Source organism: Mus musculus, chromosome X, assembly GCF_000001635.26.
Source record: "Mus musculus strain C57BL/6J chromosome X, GRCm38.p6 C57BL/6J".
In the NCBI taxonomy this organism is placed as follows: Eukaryota; Metazoa; Chordata; class Mammalia; order Rodentia; family Muridae; genus Mus; species Mus musculus.
The window spans coordinates 70,650,632-70,662,863 of NC_000086.7; the positions used below are offsets into that span (position 1 = coordinate 70,650,632).

Sequence of the window (12,232 nt, forward strand, 5' to 3'; positions counted from 1 at the left end):
AACATTGACTAAGATTTCACTCCATGTTGATATAACCCAAGAGAGGTTGTTCATGATGAAGATGGCATCTGGAATTTATCCTATCTGTCATCTGTTTTACTTGCTCTGAGCTTCCATGAAACCAGCCCTAACTAGTCCATTAGATTTCTCTTTACTGGCCCTACTTATTGTCTTTCTTAGGTATTCTTACTAGAATGTCAGATTAAATTCTATTACATGCTTCTGTTTTTAAGGCAAAGTAACTTTAATCTCTCCACATTTGCCATTCAGTTTGACATCCTATTACAAGCAGAAATTAGCTTTGTTTGGCATGATTTGTGCTTGAAGAAACTGTATTGACTACTGTTTATCACTAGGGTTTCCCCTAGATACTCATAAATGACGGCCTTAATAATTGTCCTCACAGCTTACCAGATATTGAAATTAAATTTATGAGTTTAATTCCCTGAGTTCTCTGGGGATTTTAAAAAAGGAATAATGGAACAAGGCAGTTTTATGACTCATAGCAACTATTCCATAATAATCAATGGGATAAAGAAAAATATTTTAAAGGGAAATGAATTTCAGTTTTAGCCTTTGAATGATTATTACAAAAATTAGAAAACAAACTTTTGAAATACTAAAGGACATCCTGTGTCCTTTAAAACTATTTATTTATTGCATTCACACACAACAGATGCCCAGAAAAATGTTAATCCACTAGTTTATAGTCTTTACTTTGTGCCAGCAACTGGAAATTTGTTCTTTTTATATTTAAATTTGGTGCACACTTGAAAAATAGCCTAATAATGATAGTTTTAAAAAGGTTATTTCATAAGTACTGTCAGTGGGACATATGCTAAAGTACTGTTTCAAGTTGCTCAGACAACCTGTTTGCTAAATTGTGGTTAACTCTTTAAAGTTACTTAGAACGCACTGACCTAAGGTTTGCATTGTAAGAAGGCTATCAGTGGGCCACGTCTTTAAATTTTAAAGATGAGGAACAGACTGATGCACATTCTATGCTTTAAATAGGATGTACGCATAAAGCATTGTATAGTGACATTTGAGTTCCATACTTTCCATACAACTCTCTGCCTTTACTGAAACTTAGACTATCTAGGACTAAGAATATCTAAGACTATCAGTTTCTTTTATTTTATTTTATTAGGTATTTTCTTCATTTACATTTCAAGTTCCCCGTACCCCCCCCCACTCCCCTACCCACCCAGTCCCACTTCTTGGCACTGGCATTCCCCTGTACTGAGGCATATAAAGTTTGCACAACCAATGGGCCTCTCTTTCCACTGATGGCCGATACATATGTATTTTGATACATATGAAGCTAAAGACACAAGCTCTGGGAGTACTGGTTAGTTCATATTGTTGTTCCACCTATAGGGTTGCAGATCCCTTTAGCTCCTTGGTTACTTTCACTAGCTCCTCCACTGGGGGCCCTGTGATCCATCCAATAGCTGACTGTGAGCATCCACTTCTGTGCTTGCTAGGCCTTGGCATAGTCTCACAAGACACAGCTATATCTGGGTCCTTTCAGCAAAATCTTGCTAGTATATGCAATGGTGTCAGCGTTTGGAGGCTGATTATGGGATGGATCCCTGGATATGGCAGTCTCTAGATGGTCCATCCTTTTGTCTCAGCTCCAAACTTTGTCTCTGTAACTCCTTTCATGGGTGTTTTGTTCCCAATTCTAAGACGGGGCAAAGTGTCTACCCTATGGTCTTAGCTCTTCTTGAGTTTCATGTGTTTCACAATATCTTGGATATTCTAAGAATCTGGGCTAATATCCACTTATCAGTGAGTACATATCATGTGAGTTCTTTTGTGATTTGGTTACCTCACTCAGGATGATGCTCTCCAGGTCCATCCATTTGCCTAGGAATTTCATAAATCCATTCTTTTTAATAGCTGAGTAGTACTCCAATGTATAAATGTACCACATTTTCTGTATCCATTCCTCTGTTGAGGGGCATCTGGGTTCTTTCCAGCTTCTGGCTATTATAAATAAGGCTGCTATGAACATAGTGGAGCATGTGTCCTTCTTACCGGTTGGGACATCTTCTGGATATATGCCCAGGAGAGGTATTGAGGGATTCTCTGGTAGTACTATGTCCAATTTTCTGAGGAACCGCCAGACTGATTTCCAGAGTGGTTGTACAAGCTTGCAATCCCACCAACAGTGGAGGAGTGTTCCTCTTTCTCCACATCCTCGCCAGCATCTGCTGTCACCTGAGTTTTTGATCTTAGTCATTCTGACTGGTGTGAGGTAGAATCTCAGGGTTGTTATGATTTGCATTTCCCTGATGATTAAGGATGCTGAACATTTTTTTAGGTGCTTCTCAGCCATTCTGTATTCCTCAGGTGAGAATTCTTTGTTTAGCTGTGAGCCCCATTTTTAAAGGGGTTATTTGATTTTCGGGAGTCCAACTTCATGAGTTCTTTATATATATATTGGATATTAGTCCCCTATCTGATTTAGGATAGGTAAAGATCCTTTCCCAATCTGTTGGTGGCCTTTTTGTCTTTTTTTTTTTTTTACAGGTTCAGCTCTTTATTGGCCAACTTAACAAAAGCAGTTTAGTCAAAAAGACCAAAGAACTTGCCATCTTCAGACTTCTCGGACTCTTCATTCCTTGCCTCCACTTTCTTCTCCTCAGCTGGGGTGGCAGCAGTAGACGGAGCAGCACCACCAGCAGGCACAGCTCCAGCTGCTGGAGTAGGCCCACCAGCCCCTACATTGCAGATGAGGATCCCAATGTTGACATTGGCCAGAGCCTTGGCAAACAAGCCAGGCCAGAAAGGTTCAATGCTGACACCAGCTGCTTTAGTGAGGGCATTGATCTTATCCTCCATGACCGTCACCTCATCATCGTGCAGGATGAGGGCAGAGTAGATGCAGGAGAGTTCAGAGATGGAAGCCATGCTGTAGACTGCCAGCACGGTGCTAGTCACTGGATGAAGTGAGGGCCTCACCCCAACGCTGCCTTAGCTTCCTCAGAAGGACGGAGCACCTTGGCTGCAGATGAAGAAAAGAACCCTTTTTGTCTTATTGACAGTGTCTTTTGCCTTGAAGAAGCTTTGCAATTTTATGAGGTCCCATTTGTCAATTCTCGATCTTACAGCACAAGCCATTGATGTCCTATTCAGGAATTTGTCCCCTGTGCCCATATCTTCGAGGCTTTTCCCCACTTTCTCCTCTATAAGTTTCAGTGTTTCTGGTTTTATGTGGAGTTCCTTGATCCACTTAGATTTGACCTTAGTACAAGGAGATAGGAATGGATCAATTCGCATTCTTCTACATGTTAACCACCAGTTGTGCCAGCACCATTTGTTGAAAATGCTGTCTTTTTTTCCACTGGATGGTTTTAGTTTCCTTGTCAAAGATCAAGTGACCATAGGTGTGTGGGTTCATTTCTGGGTCTTCAATTCTATTCCATTGGTCTACTTTCCTTTCACTATACCAGTACCATGCAGTTTTTATCACAATTGCTCTGTAGTAAAGCTTTAGGTCAGGCATGGAGATTCCACCAGAGGTTCTTTTATCCTTGAGAAGAGATTTTGCTATCCTAGGTTTTTTGTTATTCCAGATGAATTTTCAGATTGCTCTTTCTAATTCGTTGAAGAATTGAGTTGGAAATTTGATGGGGATTGCATTGAATCTGTAGATTGCTTTTGGCAAGATAGCCATTTTTACTATATTGATCCTGCCAATCCATGAGCATGGGAGATCTTTCCAACTTCTGAAATCTTCTTTATTTTCTTTCTTCAGAGACTTGAAGTTCTTATCAAACAGATCTTTCACTTCCTTACTTAGAGTCACGCCAAGGTATTTTATACTATTTGTGACTATTGAGAAGGGTGTTGTTTCCCTAATTTCTTTCTCAGCCTGTTTATCCTTTGTGTATAGAAAGGCCATTGACTTGAGTTAATTTTATATCCAGCTTCTTCACTGAAGCTGTTTATCAGGTTTAGGAGTTTACTAGTAGAACTTTTAGGGTCACTTACATATACTATCATATCATCTGCAAAAAGAGATATTTTGACTTCTTCCTTTCTAATTTATATCCCCTTGATCTCCTTTTGTTGTCGAATTGCTCTGGCTAGGACTTCAAGTAAAATGTTGAATAGATAGGGAGAAATTGGGCAGCCTTGTCTAGTCCCTGATTTTAGTGAGAATGCTTCCAGCTTCTCACCATTTACTTTGATGTTGGCTACTGGTTTGCTGTAGATTGCTTTTTATCATGTTTAGGTATGGGCCTTGAATTCCTGATCTTTCCAAGACTTTTATCAGGAATGGGTGTTGGATTTTGTCAAATGCTTTCTCTGCATCTAAGGAGATGATCATGTGGTTTTTGTGTTTGAGTTTGTTTCTATAATGGATTGGGTTGATGGATTTCCTTATATTAAACCATCCCTGCATCCCTGGGATGAAACCTACTTGGTCAGGATGGATAATTGTTTTGATGTGTTCTTGGATTCAGTTAGCAAGAATTTTATTGAGGATTTTTGCATTGATATTCATAAGGGAAACTGGTTTGAAGTTCTCTATGTTTGTTGGGTCTTTCTGTGGTTTAGGTATCAGTGTAATTGTGGCTTCATAGAATGAATTGGGTGGAGTACCTTCTGCTTCTATTTTGTGGAATAGTTTGTGCAGAACTGGAATTAGATCTTCTTTAAAGGTCTGATAGAACTCTGCACTAAACCCATCTGGTCCTGGGCTTTTTTGGTTGGGAGACTATTAATAACTTCTTCTATTTCTTTAGGGGATATAGGACTGTTGAGATCATTAACCTGATCTTGTTTTAACTTTGGTACCTGGTATCTGTCTAGAAACTTGTCCATTTCATCCAGGTTTTCCAGTTTTGTTGAGTATAGCCTTTTGTAGAAGGATCTGATGGTGTTTTGGATTTCTTCAGGATCTGTTGTTATGTCTCCCTTTTCATTGCTGATTTTGTTAATTAGGATGCTGTCCCTGTGCTCTCTAGTGTGTCTGGCTAATTGTTTATCTATCTTGTTGATTTTCTCAAAGAACCAGCTCCTCATTTGGTTGATTCTTTGAATAGTTCTTCTTGTTTCCACTTGGTTGATTTCTTCCCTGAGATTGATTATTTCCTGCTGTCTATTCCTATTGGGTTAATTTTCTCCCTTTTGTTCTAGAGCTTTTAGGTGTGTTTTCAAGCTGCTAGTGTGTGCTCTCTCTAGTTTCTTTTTGGAGGCACTCAGAGCTATGAGTTTCCCTCTTAGAAATGCTTTCATTGTGTTCCATAAGTTTGGGTATTTTGTGGCTTTCATTTTCATTAAACTCTAAAAAGTCTTTAATTTCTTTCTTTATTCCCCCCTTGACCAAGGTACCATTGAAAAGAGTGTTGTTCAGTTTCCATGTGAATGTTGGCTTTCTATTATTTATGTTGTTATTGAAGATCAGCCTTAGTCCATGGTGATCTGATAGGATGCATAGGACAATTTCAATATTTTTGTATCTGCTGATGCCTGTTTTGTGATCAATTATATGGTCAATTTTGGAGAAGGTCCCGTGAGGTGCTGAGAAGAAGGTATATCCTTTTGTTTTAGGATAAAATGTTCTGTAGATATCTGTTAAATCCATTTGTTTCATAACTTCTTTTAGTTTCACTGTGTCCCTGTTTAGTTTCTGTTTCCACAATCTGTCCATTGATGAAAGTGGTGTGTTGATGTCTCCCATTATTTGTGTGTGAGCTGCAATGTGTGCTTTGAGCTTTACTGAAGTTTCTTTAATGAATGTGGCTGCCCTTTTCATTTGGGGCATAGATATTTAGAATTGAGAGTTCCTCTTGGAGGATTTTAACTTTGATGAGTATGAAGTGTCCCTCCTTGTCTTTTTTGATAACTTTGGGTTGGAAGTTGATTTTATTCGATATTAGAATGGCTACTCCAGTTTGTTTCTTCAGACCATTTGCTTGGAAAATTGTTTTCCAGCCTTTCACTCTGAGGTAGTGTCTGTCTTTTTCCCTGAGATGGGTTTCCTGTATGCAGCAAAATGTTGGGTTCTCTTTGTGTAGCCAGTCTGTTAGTCTATGTCTTTTTATTGGGGAATTGAATCCATTGATATTAAGAGATGTTAAGGAAAAGTAATTGTTGCTTCCTATTATTTTTTTGTTAGAGTTGGCATTCTGTTCTTGTGGCTGTCTTCTTTTAGGTTTGTTGAAGGATTACTTTCTTGCTTTTTCTAGGGCTTGGTTTCTGTCCTTGTCTTGTTTTTTTTTTTCTGTTATTATCCTTTGAAGGGCTGGATTCATGGAAAGATAATGTGTGAATTTGGTTTTGTCATGGATTACTTTGGTTTCTCCATCTATGATAATTGAGAGTTTGGGTGGGTATAGTAGCCTGGGCTGGCATTTGTATTCTCTTAGTGTTTGTATAACACCTGTCCAGAATCTTCTGGCTTTCATAGTCTCTGGTGAAAAGTCTGGTGTAATTCTGATAGGCTTGCCTTTATATGTTACTTGACCTTTTTCCCTTACTGCTTTTAATATTCTATCTTCGTTTAGTGCATTTATTGTTCTGATTATTATGTTTCGGGAGGAATTTCTTTTCTGGTCCAGTCTATTTGGAGTTCTGTAGGCTTCTTGTATGTTCATGGGCATCTCTTTCTTTAGGTTTGGGAAGTTTTCTTCTATAATTTTGTTGAAAATATTTGCTGGCCTTGTAATTTGAAAATCTTCATTCTCATCTACTCCTTTTATCCATAGCTTTGGTCTTCTCATTGTGTCCTGGATTTCCTGGATGTTTTGAGTTAGGATTTTTTTGCATTTTGCATTTTCTTTGATTGTTGTGCCAATGTTCTCTATGGAATCTTCTGTACCTGAGATTCTCTCTTCCATCTCTTGTATTCTGTTGCTGATGCTGGCATCTATGTTTCAAGATTTCTTTCCTAGGGTTTCTATCTCCAGTTTTTTCTCACTTTGGGTTTTCTTTATTGTGTCTACTTCCCTTTTTAGGTCTAGTATGGTTTTGTTCATTTCTATCACCTGTTTGGATGTGCTTTCCTGGTTTTCTTTAAGGACTTCTACCTGTTTGGTTGTGTTTTCCTGTTTTTCTTTAAAGACTTGTAACTCTTTAGTAGTGTTCTCCTGTATTTCTTTAAGTGAGTTATTAAAGTCCTTCTTGATGTCCTCTACCATCATTAGTAGATATGCTTTTAAATCCGGGTCTAGGTTTTCAGGTGTGTTGGGGTGCCCAGGACTGGGTGAGGTGGGAGTGCTGTGTTCTGATGATGGTGAGTGGTCTTGGTTTCTGTTAGTGAGATTCTTATGATTGCCTTTTGCCATCTGGTAATCTCTTTAGTTAGTTGTTATAGTTGTCTCTGGTTAGAGCTTGTTCCTCCCGTGATTCTGTTAGCCTCTATCAGCAGACCTGGGAGACTAGCTCTCTCCTGAGTTTCAGTGGTCTGAGCACCCTCTGCAGGCAAGTTCTCCTCTTGCAGGTAAGGTGCACAGATATCTGGCGTTCGGACCTGCCTCCTGGAAGAAGATGAAGGCCTGCAACAGGACCTGTCCCAGAAGCTGTTAGCTTATTAGTCCACACTCTCACCTTCGCAGACTAGTCTCAGAGGGATCCGGGAACCAAAATGGCTTCCCCAAGTACTCAGGCAAAGCCCTCCTTGGTGGGGAGGACACCTGTCCTCTGGTAGGGAAGGTGCCCGGATATCTGGAGCCCAAAACTGGGTCTACCTCAGAAGCTGTCCTCTAGGGACCTTGGGGGTGTCCGCTGACTCTGTGCCCATGGTGGCCCAGTGCTGGTGCCGACCGGAAGGGACTTGTGACCCTGGTCAGGCTGGGTTTCCTGCTTCCCTAATGCTGGTCTTACATGATTGGAATGGAAGAGAAGATGTGCTCCACTCACAGGTGGTCCTAAGATCGCATGGAGAGTCCTCTCGAGACTTTAGGGGTGTCCTCCGACTCCGAGCCGAAGGTCAGACTATCAGTTTTGATGGGTCATAGTAATAATGGTACTTTCTCTGAACTAATTTGGATGCAGTGAATAGCATGTTAGTGCTACAGTCTATATTCTTGATGTTTATTGCATGTCATTGATGTCATATTTCACATGACTTGGTCTAAAAGCAAATGATTGTTTATGAGTAGTTTTGTTGAACTATCTTCAGTAGATATAATGGACATTAGGGTTTTATTGCTGTGATAAAACACTATTTTCAAAGAAACTTGGGAGGAAAGAACTTATTTGACTTTACAACTCTTGGGTTCCAATCTGTTACTGAGGGAAGTGAGATCAGGAATGTGGAAGTAGGTAATGAAGCAGAGGCCATGAGGAATGCTGTTTATTGGCTTACCCATCATGTTTTGTTCAGCCTACATTCTTATGACATTGAAGATCATACACTCAGGGCTGGCACAGTCTTATGTGGGATGGGTTCATCCGAATCAATCATTAATTAAGAAAATACCCCACTGGGTGATAGTGGCACACACCTTTAATCCCAGCACCTGGGAGGCAGAGACAGGTAGATCTCTGTGAGTTTGAGGCCAGCCTAATCTACAGAATGAGTTCCAGGACAGACAGGGCTACACAGAGAAACCCTGTCTTGAACCTGCCCCCCAAAAGTGCCCCACAATCTAGTGGTGGAAATTTTCTCTATTGAAGGTCTGGGTTTCCAAGTGAGTTTAGCCTGTGTGAGTTGAAAAAAGCAGTCAACACAGGCAGTTTGGAAGCTATTCTGTGGTGCCTTTTGTTAGGTTGTACGACATCACAACAGTGCCTATGTATTATTCTTTGTTTATTAACTTACTTGTATGATTTTTTTACATTTATACATTTTTTATTACATATTTTCCTCAATTACATTTCCAATGCTATCCCAAAAGTCCCCCATACCCTCCCCCCCACTCCCCTACCCACCCATTCCCACTTTTTGGCCCTGGCGTTCCCCTGTACTGGGGCATATAAAGTTTGCACAACCAATGGGCCTCTCTTTTCAGTGATGGCCGACTAGGCCATCTTTTGACACATATGCAGCTAGAGTCAAGAGCTCCGGGGTACTGGTTAGTTCATAATGTTGTTGCACCTACAGGGTTGCAGATCTCTTTAGCTCCTTGGAAACTTTCTCTAGCTCCTCCATTGGGGGCCCTGTGATCCATCCAATAGCTGACTGTGAGCATCCACTCATGTGTTTGTTAGGCCCCGGCCTAGTCTCACAAGAGACAGCTATATCAGGGTCCTTTTAGCAAATTCTTGCTAGTGTATGCAATGGTGTCATCGTTTGGAGGCTAATTATGGGATGGATCTCTGGATACGGCAGTCTCTAGATGTTCCATCCTTTTGTCTCAGCTCCAAACTTTGTCACTGTAACTCCTTCCATGGGTGATTGTTCCCAATTCTAAGAAGGGGCAACATGTCCAAACTTTGATCTTCGTTCTTCTTGAGGTTCATGTGTTTTACAAATTGTCTCTTATATCTCGGGTATACTAAGTTTCGGGGCTAATATCCACTTATCAGTGAGTACATATCATTTGAGTTCTTTTGTGATTGTGTTACCTCACGCAGGATGATACCCTCCTGGTCCAACCATTTGCCTAGAAATTTCATAAATTCATTCCTTTTAATAGCTGAGTAGTACTCCATTGTGTAAATGTACCACATTTTTGTATCCATTCCTCTGTTGAGGGGCATCTGGGTTCTTTCCAGCTTCTGGCTATTATAAATAAGGCTGCTATGAACATAGTGGAGCATGTGTCCTTCTATCCTGGCCTGATCAGGGCCACAAGTCTCTTCTGGCCCACTCCAGCACTGGGGTGCCTTGCCCGCGGAGTCTCCAGACACCCGCAAGGACCCACACAAGATCACCCATGGGATCCTAAGACCTCTGGTGAGTGGAACACAGCACCTGCTCCAATCCAATTGCGCAGGACCTGAGACTGCATTAACTAGTGATTTTTTTAATACAAAGTCTGTCATCCAGGTTGTAATAGTGCCAATTGTCAATCTTTTTTTTTTTTTTGGTTTTTCTTTTTTTTCCATTTTTTATTAGGTATTTAGCTCATTTACATTTCCAATGCTATACGAAAAGTCCCCCATTCCCACCCACCCCCAATCCCCTGCCCACCCACTCCCCTTTTTGGCCCTGGCATTCCCCTGTACTGGGGCATATAAAGTTTGCAAGTCCAATGGGCCTCTCTTTCCAGTGATGGCCGACTAGGCCATCTTTTGATATATATGCAGCTAGAGTCAAGAGCTCCGGGGTACTGGTTAGTTCATAATGTTGTTCCACCTATAGGGTTGCAGATCCCTTTAGCTCCTTGGCTACTTTCTCTAGCTCCTCCATTGGGAGCCCTGTGATCCATCCATTAGCTGACTGTGAGCATCCACTTCTGTGTTTGCTAGGCCCCGGCATAGTCTCACAAGAGACAGCTACATCTGGGTCCTTTCAATAAAATCTTGCTAGTGTATGCAATGGTGTCAACGTTTGGATGCAGATTATGGGGTGGATCCCTGGATATGGCAGTCTCTACATGGTCCATCCTTTCATCTCAGCTCCAAACGTTGTCTCTGTAACTCCTTCCATGGGTGTTTTGTTCCCAATTCTAAGGAGGGGCATAGTGTCCACACTTCAGTCTTCATTCTTCTTGAGTTTCATGTGTTTAGCAAATTGTATCTTATATCTTGGGTATCCTAGGTTTGGGGCTAATATCCACTTATCAGTGAGTACATATTGTGTGAGTTCCTTGGTGAATGTGTTACCTCACTCAGGATGATGCCCTCCAGGTCCATCCATTTGGCTAGGAATTTCATAAATTCATTCTTTTTAATAGCTGAGTAGTACTCCATTGTGTAGATGTACCACATTTTCTGTATCCATTCCTCTGTTGAGGGGCATCTGGGTTCTTTCCAACTTCTGGCTATTATAAATAAGGCTGCTATGAACATAGTGGAGAATGTGTCCTTCTTACCAGTTGGGGCATCTTCTGGATATATGCCCAGGAGAGGTATTGCTGGATCCTCCGGTAGTACTATGTCCAATTTTCTGAGGAACTGCCAGACTGATTTCCAGAGAGGTTGTACAAGCCTGCAATCCCACCAACAATGGAGGAGTGTTCCTCTTTCTCCACATCCTCGCCAGCATCTGCTGTCACCTGAATTTTTGATCTTAGCCATTCTGACTGGTGTGAGGTGGAATCTCAGGGTTGTTTTGATTTGCATTTCCCTGATGATTAAGGATGTTGAACATTTTTTTCAGGTGTTTCTCTGCCATTCGGTATTCCTCAGGTGAGAATTCTTTGTTCAGTTCTGAGCCCCATTTTTTAATGGGGTTATTTGATTTTCTGAAGTTCACCTTCTTGAGTTCTTTATATATGTTGGATATTAGTCCCCTATCTGATTTAGGATAGGTAAAGATCCTTTCCCAATCTGTTGGTGGTCTTTTTGTCTTATTGACGGTGTCTTTTGCCTTGCAGAAACTTTGGAGTTTCATTAGGTCCCATTTGTCAATTCTCGATCTTACAGTACAAGCCATTGCTGTTCTGTTCAAGAATATTTCCCCTGTGCCCATATCGTCAAGGCTTTTCCCCACTTTCTCCTCTATACGTTTCAGTGTCTCTGGTTTTATGTGGAGTTCCTTGATACACTTAGATTTGACCTTAGTACAAGGAGATAAGTATGGATCGATTCACATTCTGCTACACGATAACAACCAGTTGTGCCAGCACCAATTGTTGAAAATGCTGTCTTTCTTCCACTGGATGGTTTTAGCTCCCCTGTCGAAGATCAAGTGACCATAGGTGTGTGGGTTCATTTCTGGGTCTTCAATTCTATTCCATTGGTCTACTTGTCTGTCTCTATACCAGTACCATGCAGTATTTTATCACAATTGCTCTGTAGTAAAGCTTTATGTCATGCATGGTAATTCCACCAGAGGTTCTTTTATCCTTGAGAAGACTTTTTGCTATCCTAGGTTTTTTGTTATTCCAGATGAATTTGCAAATTGCTCCTTCTAATTTGTTGAAGAATTGAGTTGGAATTTTGATGGGGATTACATTGAATCTGTAGATTGCTTTTGGCAAGATAGACATTTTTACTATATTGATCCTGCCAATCCATGAGCATGGGAGATCTTTCCATCTTCTGAGATCTTCTTTAATTTCTTTCTTCAGAGATTTGAAGTTTTTATCATACAGATCTTTCACTTCCTTAGTTAGAGTCACGCCAAGATATTTTATATTATTTGTGACTATTGAGAAGGGTG

General features: G+C 40.7%; 1 pseudogene; it reads right to left on the reverse strand.

The window, feature by feature from the left end:
• Rplp1-ps1 (ribosomal protein, large, P1, pseudogene 1) lies at window positions 2,534–3,001 on the reverse strand (annotated as a pseudogene).